General features: G+C 42.5%; 1 protein-coding gene and 1 pseudogene across 3 annotated transcripts in view; both read left to right on the top strand.

The window, feature by feature from the left end:
• The window catches only part of UBE2H (ubiquitin conjugating enzyme E2 H), a 122,042-nt gene that overhangs the window by 32,217 nt on the left and 73,965 nt on the right, over nt 1-15,860 (top strand). The gene's annotated exons all lie outside the window — the stretch shown is intronic.
• On the top strand, nt 8,450-8,602 carry LOC116810005 (U2 spliceosomal RNA; annotated as a pseudogene).

Here is a 15,860-nt window from a genome sequence, read left to right as displayed (position 1 = left end):
CACTGCAACCTCCGCCTCCCGGGTTCACGCCATTCTCCTGCCTCAGCCTATCCGAGTAGCTGGGACTACAGGCGCCCGCCACCACGCCCGGCTAATTTTTTGTATTTTTAGTAGAGACGGGGTTTCACCATGGTCTCGATCTCCTGACCTCGTGATCCGCCCGCCTCGGCCTCCCAAAGTGCTGGGATTACAAGCGTGAGCCACTGCGCCCGGCCTTGATTCAATATTTTAAGATTTATTGATATTATTAGAAGTATTCTAGTAGCTTTACTTCGTTTCCAGTTCATTTATATTGAGTTATATGTGTGTACCATATTTTTTCCATTTTGTTAATGCAAATTTAGGTTATTTCCAGTTTTTCACGGTTATATACAGTTTCATAATGAACATTTATGAGTGTCTTTTTGAGCACATATGTGTTTTTCTGGGATAGTGTTTTTCAAGCCTTTTTGTTCACTAGAAACAGTAAGAAATGTACTTTACATTGATAACCAACATGTGTGTGTGTGTTTATTTGCATAATGTTCATATATATATATGCATAAATATTTACATGTAATGGAAATTATAGTTTTATAAAATATTTACCCTGAAAAAATATTTACCCATACAATGTGAGAGATGCATGCTTGAGATATAAATAAATATCCCTTCATTTAAAAATAAGCTGATCAGGACAATATTTGACAAATAATAGTCTAATGTATGTAACCTGAAGCAGAATTGCTGCTTTTGATGGTGTTCATTTTCAGCTTGGCGAGAGATGAAAAATATCACTCTTCAAAGTAGTTTTACCAAACTCACATTCCCATCAGCAACATATGAGAGTTCCTGTTTATTCATATCCACACCATCATTTGTCCAGCTTTCTAACATTTTGCCTATCTGGATGTGAAATGGTATCCCAATGTTTTCTCAGTCTGTTTTCTAGTCAAATATTTTTAGTGCATTCTTTCTGTCAGACCCTGCGCAAAGCAGTAAAGATGCTAACAAGAGAGGTGAGACATGGCTTTCCTATTCTAGGGAGCTTGCGTTCTAGGAGAGAGATGAACTTTGTCTCCCAGTGAGTGGCAAAGGGACACACAACGGAGTGCGGTGTGCAGCCTGCCTAGGGAAATGGGGCTGTTCCAAGAGATGAAGTTTGACCTTGGTCTTGAAAGATGAGTGGGCATTTTCAGAGAGCTGTGGAGTTGAGGGGCATTCCAGGTGGAGGGGAGGCAAAGGCATAGAGCTGTAAAACCACATTATTCAAGAAACTTAATGAGTGTTCGTGACTGTGTAGAGTCCCAGGATTGGTGAGGCCAAGGGATAAGCAGAGGAGAGCCTGCAGACATGGAGGCAGGTGGAGTTGTATGCTGCCGGCACCCAGACTCATTGAAGGTTTTAAGTAGGGTGTTACCAGGAGTTTTGTTTTGTTTTTACAAGTCTAGGAATGGATTCTGGTATTAAAACAAACTTGATGGTCAATCAAGTTTTTGTCTTAATTTAAGTTTCAAACTCATTAGCTTAGCTGTTTACTATAGTCTTTTTGAAACAGGTAGATAATAGAAATTATTGTATTTCCTTTGAACTAGTTGGTCATTTTCTATTCTTTCCTAGCATATGACACATTTCCTTTCATCCATGTGCCTTGTTTTTTGGTGCTTTTTGTTTGTTTGTTTGTTTGTTTTTGTTTTTGAGACAAGGTCTTGCTCAGTCACTCAGCTTGAGTGCAGTGACAAAATCATAGCTCACTGCAGCCTTGACCTCTTGGGCTGAAGTGATCCTTCTATCTTAGCCTCCTCAGTAGCTGGGACTATAGGCGTATACTACCACACCTGGCTAAATTTTGTATTTTTTTGTAGAGATGGGGTTTCACCATGTTGCCCAGGCTGATTTCAAACTCCCGGGCTCAAGTGATCTACCTGCCTCAGCCTCCCAAAGTGCTGGGATCACAGGCAAGAACCACAGCGCACAGCCTTCTTTCTTTTCTTTCTTACATGTTAAACATATACATAGAGAAAGGGTCTACATTGTCCAGGCTGGTTGTGAGCTCCTGGCCTCAAGCATCCAGCCCATGCTCCTTAGTTTTCAGTGGGACAACAAATGGTCTTCACAGGTGTTTTTTTATTGTCAAATATGAATAGGTATAGCTTTGTACAGGTTGGTAATTTTAAGAATTTGGATTTTGGGGCTGGGCACTTGAGCCTGGCCAACATGGCAAAACCTTGTCTCTGTATTAATAAAAATACAAAAATTAGCTGGGTGTGGTGGCACCTGCCTGTAATCCCAGCTACTTGGGAGGTTGAGCACGAGAATCATTTGAACCCAGGAGGCAGAGGTTGCAGTGAGTCTTGATTGTGCTGCTGCACTCCATTCTGGGCGACATAGCAAGACTGTCTCAAAAAAAAAATAAAAATTTGGATTTTTTGGATAATGTCTTTCATGAGGATACTTTCAGTCTTTATCTCTTACTCTTGCTACATTGTATGTAGCAAGTATGGGTATAGTTATAAGAACTTCCTTCAGAAAGGTGGAGTGCCTCCTGTTAATCAACTGCATGTGCATGTATGTATATATAAAGGTGATGATATGAGAGATTGCTTTGGACTTCTTGCAGCTTTTGGCGTTCCTGGGCTGCCAGTCCCTTTTTAATAGGAGCATTTGTCTTGCTTTAAGACATGAAAGTTTGAGGCCTGCCAGTATCTAATAGAAGCAGTTTTTGGAGAGCAAATTATAGAGTCGTGTTTTGAAATTCTCAGTGCCTTAAAAGAATAAATGTGAACCATAGCATGGAATAGTAAGCACTTATTCGCGTGTGCATACTTGATACTAGCTTTTGGTGAGAAGTCTCACACTTGTGCTGATGTTAAGGAGCGTATTCAAAGGTATGTTGGTATGTTCATTGAGATGCAGGGGCAACACTGAGCATTGCATAGATCCTGTTTTTAATTTAGGAGAATCGTATGCAGGTAGGTTAACTTTTTTAAACCTTACAGTTCAAAGTTGTTGTTTCTTTACCCCTCCTTTTCACCCCCCAGTTCAAAGTTTTAACTGTGTTTCCTAGCTCCTTGATATTTAACAAGTACATACTTCCCTGCTCTCTCTAAAATAAAGGCTTTTTATTAGTTCAGGATTTAGTCCAGGGAGACCTTTTACTGCGTGAACCATGCTTGAGATGAAAAGAACTAGACAGAAGCATGTGTTGCCCAGTGTCCCTGCCTGTGCCCTTTCTTCTCAGAAAACCCTGGCTAGTTGATTGTCTCAGCCTCATGGTCTCCTGTTACCACCAACCTCCCTGCACCCCAGATTCCAGCAGGCACACACACATCTGCACACACACAGTTTATGATGGAGAAGGAGTAGGGATGTGAGGGTATGTCCTCAGGGTAGGGGCTGGAACTATTTCATTTTCTTTCTGTCTTCAGCAAATGTAATGCATGTTAACACCTTGGCAGTAAAAGTGGGCTGAATCAGTTGGATACAAGGTGACTGTTCTAAAATAAACAAAATGAGAAGCAGCATAATCTCGAATTTGTAGGTAACGTGTGAGACCCAGCAAATGGAACTTTTTGTTTGTTTGAGACGGAGTCTCGCTCTGTTGCCAGGCCAGAGTACAGTGGCACGATCTCGGCTCACTGCAACCTCTACCTCCCAGGTTCAAGCAATTCTCCTGCCAGTAGCTGGGACTACAGGCACCTGCCAGCATGCCCAGCTGTTTTTTTTTTTTTTTTTTTTTTTTTTTGAGACGGAGTCTTGCTGTGTCGCCCAGGCTGAAGTGCAGTGGTGTGATCTCAGCTCACTGCAAGCTCCGCCTCCTGGGTTCACACCATTCTCCTGCCTCAGCCTCCGGAGTAGCTGGGACTACAGGCGCCCACCACCACGCCTGGCTAATTTTTTGTATTTTTGGTAGAGATGGGGTTTCACTGTGTTAGCCAGGTTGGTCTTGATCTCTCGACCTCGTGATCCCCCTTCTTGGCCTCCCAGAGTGCTAGGATTACAGGTGTGAGCCACCGCTCCCAGCCACAAATGGAACTTTTGCAGGTGGTTTGGCCATTAGCCGTGTACATGCTCAGAGTGTGTTTAGGCTAGTGGACAGGATGTTCTCTGTGTGTACTGTGTAACCTTGAGGCTTTGCGTCTATTTCTGTTTCCCTAGAAATGAAATCTAAAACAGATAGGCTGCTTTCCTCCTTCCCCCTAGCTTTCCAAACAAAAGTAAGGCTTGTAGATGTGAACTAGACTGTTGCAAAGTGCTGGAGAGGATGGCTGTGGTTTGGGATTTGATTTTTGGTAGGCTTTTTTTTTGTTGTTGAATTGTTAGAACTTGAGTGTGATAAATGGCTTCTTTGTTTTTTTTTTAAGTGGGAAGAAAATACAAGATCATTAACCACTTGTGCATATTCTATTTCAAATGGCTTAGAAATGTAAAGCAAATTTGTTAAAGTTTGTAGAAGCTGAGTGTGTTGATTTCTGTGGTGGATAAAAGCCAATGCTGTATCTGGAAACTGTTTTCCTATTTTTCTTAGATACCCCTTGAATCGGATCTGTTTAATGGAAGAGGATTTCTCTGTTAAGCTGGTTATAATGCCGGTTAAACTTTGTGTTTAGGATATTAGAGTCCTGGAATGAATATAATTACCTGCCTATATAAAAAAAAGCTGAAGTCATTTGACAAAAACTTAACAAGTGTAGGCATATGAGCCATTTGAAAATGTAAAATGCATCTGAGAGAGCTTCCTGAGATTCAGAGGGTTTTATGGATTTTTTCTGGCTTTTTAATAATTGAGCTTTATATGAAATGTACATTTTAGCTAGATGGACTTACGAGGCTGATAGAAGTCAAGGAATTTTTAAATTATAGATTGTCTTTGCATTGCCTTTGGTCTGTTTCCGTGTTCTGAACTGATGATTGAAAGAACGATCTGTGGTACTCAACATTTTTATGGATTTTGAGATACAAAGGGAGCTCAAAAGGAACTGCATGCTGGGGATGGTAGGAGTTCTCTTGAAAGACAGGCAGGGTTAGGAGAGTCTGGGCCACTTAGCTAAGCCTGTTTGCTTTTGCTTTGGCCACAGGTACAGGCAGGCTGTTTTACTAAGAGTTAAAAGTTCTGCTTCTAAACAGATGCCTTTCTGTTTCAATGTTTCCTCCTGGTGCTCTGAAAACCGTATGTGGGGAAAATAGTTCGTTCTGTTTAGAAGTTAAGGGTGTTGCCTGCCTGAAAGCACCAGTGGTAGTATTTAGTATTTATTTATTTTTTTGAGACGGAGTCTCGCTGTGTCACCCAGGCTAGAGTGCAGTGGCGCAATCTCGGCTCACTGCAAGCTCCGCCTTCCAGGTTCACGCCATTCTCCTGCCTCAGCCTTCCGAGTAGCTGGGACTACAGGTGCCCGCCACCACGCCCAGCTAATTTTTTGTATTTTTAGTAGAGACGGGGTTCCACTGTGTTAGCCAGGATGGTCTCGATCTCCTGACCTCGTGATCCACCCGCCTCAGCCTCCCAAAGTGCTAGGATTACAGGTGTGAGCCACCACGCCCGGCTGTATTTAGTATTTATTTTAAAGTGTGAAGAAGCAGATGAAGAAACCTTCCTACCATTTAACAAGAGGGAGCCAAGCCCATGGTTTTTGTCTCAGGAAATGTGCTTCTGCCACTCCTTTAAAGCTATGAAAGTTAATTTCACAGCCTCAGGGAAAGACGTTGTTTCCGCTAAAGATCAGGTCTTGAAGTTGGAAGTTGTTATTTGGTCTATAACTTACACTAATGAAAAGCCTCTTGGAGTGCTTACTGTGTGCCAGACACATTAATCATAGTAGTAACAGCTGACATTTGAGCGCATCCTGGGCCGGGCATTGTGCTTTTTAGCACTTTAAATATCTTCCTCAGTCCTCAGAATAACTCAAGAGGTAGGTACTGTTTTCTTTTTTTTCTGTTTTAAAGATGAAACCTTAGGCCCCAATCTCATGCCAAGTAAGTTGCAGAGCTGAGAGATAAGCTCAGTCTGTCTAACTCGGGAGCTTTGACTCTGAACCACTAAATTCTCTATTATGGTACTGATAATTCCCTGGACTGTCTGGCAGAGAGAGTGGTTCTTTATTTCATCAAGGGAGTGGGCTCAGAGAAGATAAGTAATTTACTGTCATAAGCCTTGTGTTGAAACCAGAACTCAAACCTGGGTCGGTTTGAAGTGAAAGCTCATGTTCTTGCCACTGAGTGTATGATATGACCTCTTAGAGTACATTACTGTAATATCTGATTTACAAAGATCTTTTTATTTCTTGTGTCAGCTGCCCTCTGTTTCTGGAGGGGAGTTGTTTAAAAAGTTGATTTTTGGTCAGGCATGGTGGCTCACGCCTGTTATCCCAGCACTTTGGGAGGCCGAGGTGGGTGGATCACTTGAGGTCAGGAGTTCGAGACCACCCTGGCCAACATGGCAAAACCCCATCTCTACTAAAATACAAAAGTTAGCCAGGCATGGTGGGGCACTCCTGTAGTCCCAGCTACTGAGGAGGCTGAGGCAGGAGAATCGCTTGAACCTGGGAGGCAGAGGTTGCAGTGAGCCAAAATTGCACCTCTGTACCCCAGCCTGGACAACAGAGCAAGACTGTCTCAAAAAAAAAAAAAAAAAAAAAAATTGATTTTTGAGGTGGCTGTTGGGAACTTGATATGTTGTCTGCTGGCAGCTGTGTTGCACCTGGTTGTGGTTCTGAGGCTGTCTGGCCAGAGCCCATTGGTACAGTCAATACGTGTTACCTTCTTAAGCTGTTGACACCAATCTGGCTTCTAAGATATGCACTGAGTTCCAAGTGGGGAAGACAAGCAGATATGTGTTTCCTAGTGTCCAGATTCCATTTGTTCTTTTATAAGTATTATCTCCTTCCATGTCGGTAACAAAAGTATGGGGTCGTAGTTAAGTACAGAGCCTCTGAGGTCAGACTTGGTTCTCTCACCCGCTCCCTACTAGGTGACTTGAGGCAAGGCTCTTAACCATTTTTTCCCCTTAAGAGACAGGGTCTGGCTCTTGCTCAGGCTGGAGTACAGTGGCATAATCATAGCTCACTGCAGCCTCTAATTCCTGGGCTCAAGCAATCCTTGTGCCTCAGCCTCTGGAGTAACTGGGACTACAGATGCACGCCAGTGCACCCCGTTAAAGGCTCTTAACCTTTCTGAGGCTAAGTTTCCTCATCTATAAAATGGATGGATGTCCTCATGAGTTATTGAGGGGCTCGAATGAAACAAACAGGCCTTAGATGCTTGGAATGGCATCTAGACATGATGGGTGTTCAGGAAATGATGGCAGTGGTGGTGGAGATAGCAATAACTTCTCTGCTGTGTGGCTCTTCTCTTCTGTTACAAAAGACCAGGACCTTTTGTAACAGGTCGAGGTGAATGCTTTCTGGAGTAGACTGTTGTGTTAATGCTCTGAATTGGATATAAAGTAAAATTTGGGATTCCCTTTATTTTGTAGGCACATGTAAGTCAATAAATTGCCTTGTAATTTAAATCCTATATTGTCAGATTCTATGCTGTACTCTTTTTTTTTTTTTTTTTTTTTTTTTTTGAGACAGAGTTTCGCTATTGCTGCCCAGGCTGGAGTGCAGTGGCACGATCTTGGCTCACTGCAGCCTCTGCCTCCGGGGTTCAAGCCATTCTCCTGCCTCAGCCTCCTGAGTAGCTGGGATTACAGGCGCCTGCCACCATGCCCAGCTAATTTTTTGTATTTTTAGTAGAGATGAAGTCTCACTATATTGGCCAGGCTGGACTCGAACTCCTGACCTCAGGCGACCCACCCGCCTTGGCCTCCGAAAGTGCTGGGATTACAGGCGTGACCACCGCGCCTGGCCCAATGTTGTACATTTTTATATTCTTTAAAACCTTGACTTTTATTAGAAATGCACTTGGTTGTGTTGAACAAAATATTTGACGAAAATTTTTAGTGATTAGCTTTGATAATTATTAAAAATGAGCCTTTTGAGTTCTTGTTGAACTTGAACATAATGTACATTTCATTTCTCAAATGGAGAAACTGAGGTAGCAAGTAGGGATAGGCTTCGCCTAAAGGCTATTGAGTAAAGCATGAGTGAGCAGGTTTTATAAGGGCCAAAAACAGGTTGTGCATCCCTCATCTGAAAATCCAAAATCTAAAATGCTCCAAAATTCAAAACTTTTTGAGCACCTACGTAACACAAGTGGAAAATTCCACACATAAGTACTTAACACAAACTTTGTTTCATGTGCAGAATTATTTAAAATATTGTATAAAATTACCTTCAGACTATGAGTATAAGATGTGTATGAAACGTAAATGAGCCCAGTGCGGTGGCTCATGATGTAATCCCAGCACTTTGGGAGGCTGAGGTGGGAGGATCGCCAAGCCTGGGAGTTCGAGACCAGCCTGGACAACATTATGAGACCCCATCTCTTAAGAAAGAAATGTAAATGAATTTCATGTTTAGACTTGAGTCTCATCGCTTCTCGGCCTTTTGGCTAAGATCAAGTGTAGACTTGAGTCTCATCGCCAAGATATGTCATTATGTATATGCAAATAAATCCAAAACATTTCTGGTCCCATGCATTTCGGATAAAGAATACTCAGCCTGTAGTAAATATTTTAGGTTTTGTGAGCTGTATGGTCTTTTTTGCAACTATTCAACTCTGCTGTTGCAGCACAGAAGCAGCCATCAATAATACATAAATGAATAGGCATGGCGTGCTCCAGTTAAACTTTATTTACAAAAACAGGTGGTGGGCCCTAGTTTGTGGACCCCTAAACTGAAGGAACATTTTAAATTCTATCTCATAATAAAGGCCTACCTTGGTCCTGCATCTCTGTGTGTACATGTATTAAAGGTTGTTTTTCCCATAGGCTTCATTCTCAGTCATCTTTTCACATAACACATCCTTTGCTATAAAATGATTCATGGACCCGGTATGGTGGCTCACATCTGTAATCCCAGCACTTTGGGAAGCCAAGGCAGAAGGATTGCTTGAGGCCAGGAGTTCGAGATTAGCCTGGGCAACATATCAAGACGTCGTCCCTACAAAGAAAAATTTAAGAATTAGCCAGGCATGGTGGCACACACCTGTAGTCCCACAGCTACTCGGGAGGCTGAGGCAGGAGGATCACTTGAACCCAGGAGTTCAAGGTTACAGTGAGCTATGATGATGCCACTGCCTTCCAGCCTGGGCAACAGAGTGAGACCCTGTCTCTAAAAAATAATTTAAAAAAAAATCACATATGTGCATTTTTGGTTGAGTTGTTGTTTCCTAAACTCTAGGTTAGTGTAGGTGCCTGCCTTCCAAATATCTCTCCAAGACGATCCCAACAGGCCCGTAAAACTTTGCATGTCCAATACCGATTTCAGTACTATTTCTTCCAAACTCTCACTGCAATCTGTTTTTTTGTTTACTTATCTATTGCCGAAGTGGGAAACCTGTGTGTCTTAACAACCTCCCTCATCCTGTTTGTTCTGTCCTCGTTTTTTTTTTTTTTAATTGAGATGGAGTCTCACTCTGTCACCCAGGCTGGAGTGGTGCAGCGGTGCAATCTCAGCTCACTGGAACCTCCACCTCCCAGGTTCAAGCAATTCTCCTGCTTCAGCCTCCTGAGTAGCTGGGACTACAGGTGTGTGCCACCATGCCTGGCTAACTTTTTTTGTGTATTTTTAGTAAAGACAGGATTTCACCATGTTAGCCAGGATGGTCTCATTTTCCTGAACCTGTGATTTGCATGGCTTGGCCTCCCAAAATGCTGGGATTACAGGCGTGAGTCACCATGCCTGACCTGTTCTGCCTCTTTATTCTCTCCCCCAACCCTGCCCTCCATCGCGACCACCACTATTTGATTCAGGGCCTCGGGACCTTACCTGGACTGTTGGAGATAATCTCACAACTTCAGGGCTTCCTGCATCTAGTCTTGTCTCTTTCCAGTCTGCCTTTCATCTTGGCTGCCAGAGTGATCTTGTTTTTGTTTTTGTTTTTTGAGATGGAATCTTACTTTGTCACCCAGGCTCAAGTACGGTGGTGCGATCTCTGCTCACTGCAACCTCCGTCTCCCGGGTTCAAGTGATTCTCCTGCCTCAGCCTTCTGAGTAGCTGGGATTATAGGTGCCCACCACCACACCTGGCTAATTTTTGTATTTTTAGTAGAGACAGGGTTTCACCATGTTGTCCAGGCTGGTCTTGAACTCCAGACCTCAGAAAATCAGCCTTCCTCGGCCTCCCATAGTGCTGGGATTACAGGCATGATCCTGTTTTTAGTACATCTGATTATGCTACTTCTTGCCTAAAACTCCTTAGTTGCTCTTTAGCGCCCATAGTTTAAAGCCTAACCTTGGTATAAAAATCGGTTTGATGGAGTCTTGGTTTAAAAGTCAGTTTGACAGAGAAGTAGTGCCTTCCTACCATCGGTCTTAAGATACAATGCTGTGCTGTATGCCTCTCCCCTCCCCTAGCCTTCTCAAGGGACACTTCCTAACTCTTCTAAAGAGTCCCTTTCTCTTTTGGCTAACTTTTTTGTTTTTGTTTTTGTTTTTGAGATAGAGTCTTGCTCTGTCGTCCAGGCTGGAGTGCAGTGGTGCAATCTCGGTTCACTGTAACCTTCACCTCCTGGATTCAAGTGACTCTCCTGCCTCAGCCTCTTGGGTAGCTGGGATTACAGGTGCCTGCCACCACACCCGGCTAATTTTTGTGTTTTTAGTAGAGATGGGGTTTCGCCATGTTGGCCAGGCTGGTCTCGAACTCCCGACCTCAGGTGATCTGCCTGCCTCAGCCTCCCAAAGTGTTGGGATTATAGGCGAGCCACCGTGCCCGGCAACTTTTGTTTATTCTTCAATATTCACCTCAAGCCTTGCATCTTCCTCAAAGCCTTCCTTGAACCCCACCCCCCCTCTGTATTTGTCTTCGACCCTTTTCCTGTCTTCTGTATGCTTTAATCGAACCCTTTGTTTTCCCCTCAGACCACTTTATATAATCAGCTGTTTGCTTGTGGCTCCAACTCCCACCTCTTTCAAGCTGCTCCTTAGAAGACAGATTCTGTGTCTTAACTCTTTGTCCCTAGATCCTAGAACTGTTTGTATTGCATCTGGACTTAAGCATTGTGAAGAATGAATGGAAAATGGTAAATATTTATTACTAAAGAGGTGGGGCCACATGTATATTTATATATTTTTTAATACAGACAGGGTCTCATTATGTTGCCTAGGCAGGTCTTGAACTCCTAGGGTCAAGTGATCCTCCCACCTCAGCCTCCCAAAGTGCTAAGATTACAGGCGTGAGCCACCACTCCCGGCCCATTTTTCTCTTTTTGAAGGATTCTTATTTCTACTCTTCCAGGGCAATTAGAAGCAAAAGGAAAAGACCCTTGGACTGGAGTCTGGTAGAAAGAATGCTCGGTGAGCGGACCTGGGCCTCTGAACTGTCCCCTTGTATGTTTTTCATGGCCTTGCAGCTCACTCCTTGGAGCAGTGGTTCTTTGAGGTGTAGGTCAGAAATTCACGGGGTGCTTCATCAAAGTGTGCATGTCTCATGAATACCTGCCCCCTGCCTGCCCCTCTCTAGGTATCAGTGGGGCGGGTAATGTCACTCTCCTGGTGATTCTTGTACATGTTTCTTCTTCCCATTTCCAGTCATTTTTCCCACCTGACATTTTCTCCCTGCTCATTATATTACATAGTTCTTTATGATCTTTCTCCTGTGTTTTGTATTCCTTCTCTGAGCGAGAGGGGCTCCAGTTGCAATGAGGTTCAAATGATGGTTTTAGTGTCTCAATTAAAACTCTGAATGCACTTACATTTTTTTAGTAAAAGCATTGGTATAGATGATGGCTAATATTCCGGAGTTAAATAGTGTACTTCAGATAAAAGTGAGCTAAATTGGCTTTTATATCTAGGAAGTTACATTCTGAGTTCTAAGCAATGGACTTAAGAACTTTTGAAACAAAACTTAAGGCTGTTAGTTAAGGACTCATGGAGTCAGATCTGCTGTAGAGAACATCATTCTATACCTCTTGCCTTATTCCCCTCTTGTGACCCCCGTATTTCTTCCCTTTACTGGTAAGAAACCCAGGAGCAGGCAGTCTTTCTTGGGGATAACCATAGATTGGCCCTTGGAAAGTGGGTTGGAAAATTTGAAGGTGGTGCTCATTTGTGTTTAAACAATTATTTGCTATCATATTTGGCAGTATGCTTTGCTGGTTTTTAGATTGAACCTATGCAGACAGTTAGCTGGAGCCTCTAAAGAAGAAACCTTTTTATTCTTAAGTGACTGACTGCTTAGTAATCTACATAACAAATGAACCATTTTGCTTCAGAGACGTGAAATAGGCATCTATAAATGAATAGTTTTTGAAACTAAAGTTGTTAAGACAAAGTTCATCTTTTCACAGTAGGGTTTCTCCAGAAAACCCTCTTTACTCTATTGAAATGCAGCTAGTTGAACTAGGAAAGCATATTCCAATAATAGGCCCATGCAATTAGCCTTTAGTATAATGGAATGAATGGTGGAATTTTTTGTGCATTGTCATCATCAATTGGTGTTAGTCCCAAACCACATAATAGCTAAAAACCTTGATTGGGAGGCACAAAGGTTTCTTATTCATGGGCATGCTTTAATTCTTGAAACTAGTAAAATGTTAGACTCTTAAATCTTAACACTTTTTTGATAACCATCTACTGCTGGTAAGATAAAGATATGGTGCTTCGGAATTATGTCATTATTTTGAGTTAGAAGAAATGTCGAGGAACTCTTCATTTAGCACCATACCCAAGCCAAACCTCCTATAGAAATTACACAGTGGTGGTGTGCTGGTGAATATTGAACAGCCACCCTGGGGAGGGGGATAAAGCCCTGATTTGTAATGTTTGCTGATTTCTGAGGTATAAATACTCTATCATGGCTGGTTTCAGGCTACTAGTGTTGTGTTGCTGAAGTTGGGAAAAAATGTGTATGTTCAGCTGGCGTGAATTAATCTCAGCTATCAAATGGTCAGGATTTTACAGCCAGATTTTTTTTCCAGCCTGTATTTTAGTAATCTGCTTATTCTTGTCTTTACCTTTGTCCTTTGTTTTTAAAAAACTGGTCTTCCTGAGGTATAATTTATGTGCAGTAAAATTCAGCAATTTTAAGTGTATACATTTGATGAGTTTTGACACATGTATACCTCGCCACAATCATGATATTCCATTACCCTTTCTATACACAGTTGCCAGATTAATTTTCCTAAAATCGTGCTTTGCATCTGTCATCTACCTCGTCATAAAACCTTCACTGGCTATGTACTGTTCATAGGATAAAGTACAAAATTCTGTGGTCTGGCTCTCTACCGTCTTGCTTTTTGTCTACTTATCTGCTTTTATCTACCACAGCCTGGCTACATGAACCTCTTATTCCAATAAAACTGATCAACTGGTTCTAGGCACAGTTGCTGCATCTGTGCCTTTGCTGTCAGCTGTACCCTGCCTACGATACTCCTTGGACATCATATTCCTTCTTGACTGCTTGGCCTTTCCTTAAAGTCTGGCTCAAGCCCCGTTTTCTTATATGATCCAGGCTTTACTGATTACTTCTGCATCCCGACAGCTGTCATACCACTTGTTTTGGCACTTAACTATTGCAACTTGTATTGAAATTCCAGAGGTGTTTTTGGAGTCATTTGATCTTACCCAACAAAGTTGTGAACTATGATGGGGTAGGAAACATACAACGGAGTTTTTAGCACTTTGCTCAAAAAAGACAAACAAGAAAACCCCCTAATAAATGGCTTTTGATGATGATAAACCTTTAAGCAGCTCTTCCAACTCAGTGAGTCGCAAATTCAGTAACACTACTGGGGAGAATGGTACTCTGCTGTACCATTGACGTAGAGACTGAAGGTTTGGTCTGTCCCAGAGCATAGATGTGTAGTAATGTCTCTCAAAACTAGTATTAGTCATTAAAATGCACATTGGAGATTTTATCTCTGCCTTGAAAATTCATCCAAAGGTAGTTAGCTTCATGGACTTTGGACTTTTGGCAAGGATTAAGTGTTTAAAGTAGGTCTCCAGAGAAACTTCTTTGTTTCTCTTAACCAGCTTTATTGCACTTTTTGAAGTACTGGTAAGAGGTCAGGAGGGTGTATCTCATTGGTTTCCTTCCTGTCCCAGGAAGCCATATTATGGTATTCTGAAATAACTTTTTCTTTTTCAGTAACTTTACTATAAGCAAATTTTTTTTTCTTTTTAAAACTTGAGTTTTCTCTGTAAGACATTGCATACTTGTTGAAAGCAGACATTAAATGATAACCTAACAAATACTTAAAATAATTCTAGATGCCTGTTTCTCAGGATACCTTGTAGGTTCCTTTTCTCTTAAATACTGGCTTTACTCAGGGCTGGGCACGTGACTCAACTGTAATCCCAGCACTTTGGGAGGCTGATGCGGGTGGATCACATGAGGCCAGGAGTTCGAGACGAGCCTGGCCAACATGGTGAAACCCTGTCTCTACTAAAAATACAAAAATTAGCCGCATGTGGTGGCACACACCTGTAATCCCAGCTACTCACGAGTCTGAGGCACAAGAATCGCTTGAACCGGGAGGTGGAGGTTGCAGTGAGCCGAGGTGGCGCCAATTGCATTCCAGCCTGGGCGATAGAGCAAGACTCTGTCTCAAAAAAAAAAGAAAAAAAAATTGGCTTTACTCGGGGTTTCACAGTTCATCCTTATCTCTTGGTAGTTAGTACCCTATTCTTGAGTGATTTCATCTATTATTGCCTGAATGTGTTTTTAGAATAAAAATTCCATATTTCTTGAGCTCTGGTCTTGGATGGCCAAATGCCTACTGGACATCTTCTCTTTGCTGCTTTTCAGAGACCCCAGATTCAACATGTCCTAAATGGAACGTCTCTATAAGTCTTTTTTTTTTTTTTTTTGGAGACAGTGTCTCGCTCAGTGGCCCAGGCTGGAGTACAGTGGCACTATCATAGCTCATTGTAACCTCTAACTCCTGGGCTCAAACCATCCTTCTGCTTTGGCCTTCTGAGTAGCTGGGACTACAGGTGTGAGCCACTGTGCCTGGCCTCTCTGCAAGTCTTAGGCTCTCTCTTATTTCTCGATTGCTGAATGGTATTACCATCAGCAATACCAAGATAACTCAACTTGAGATAACTCAAGCCAGAAACCTTGGAATCATCCTTGGCTTGTCCCTCTTCCTTCTCTTTCTGTGTCTGTGAGGTTCACCTCAAACATTTCTTTTTTTTTTTTTTTTTTTGAAACAGAGTCTCGCTGTCACCCAGGCTGGAGTGCAGTGGCGCGATCTTGGCTCACTGCAAGCTCCGCCCCCCAGGGTTCACGCCATTCTCCTGCCTCAGCCTCCCGCGTAGCACCTCAAACATTTCTTACAAAAATCCTTTTCCTCCTCTATTTTGAGTTCTGGCCAACCTTATCCCTTGTTGGGAAGGGGACTCCCCTGCCTTCCAAGTATCTAATTTGTGAACTAAGAGCAGATCTACTTCCATGGCATCAGATGAACCAAGCTCATAAGTCTGAAAGGTACAACTGGAAAACCAGCGTATAATTTTAATTGTGTACCAGTGTGTCGGCTCCCTATAGGTAAACATAGCTGGGATCCCATAATATCACTGGAAAGAAGGTTATTTGAGAAGGAGTTAGAACAAAAGCAATGAGATGAATCAAATGTATAATGGTCTGACACAATCTGATGATGCCACCATCTCATCGTAGATCTGTTGTGACCAGAAACCTCACGTCTATGAACAAAGACTCCTTTTTCTCCCCTATCCAGTTGCTTCAGTGGCCCCTGCCAGTCTTTCTTTTTCATTCTTCTTCTGTGCTTGCAGGGGTGACCCTTTTATGAGATACCTTGATCCTTTGCATGTCTGAAT

Source organism: Hylobates moloch, unplaced genomic scaffold (genome assembly GCF_009828535.3).
Source record: "Hylobates moloch isolate HMO894 unplaced genomic scaffold, HMol_V3 SCAFFOLD_1, whole genome shotgun sequence".
NCBI classification, from domain to species: Eukaryota; Metazoa; Chordata; class Mammalia; order Primates; family Hylobatidae; genus Hylobates; species Hylobates moloch.
The sequence above is the reverse complement of the archived record's forward strand: the minus strand, read 5'-3'. Positions and strand labels throughout refer to the sequence as shown.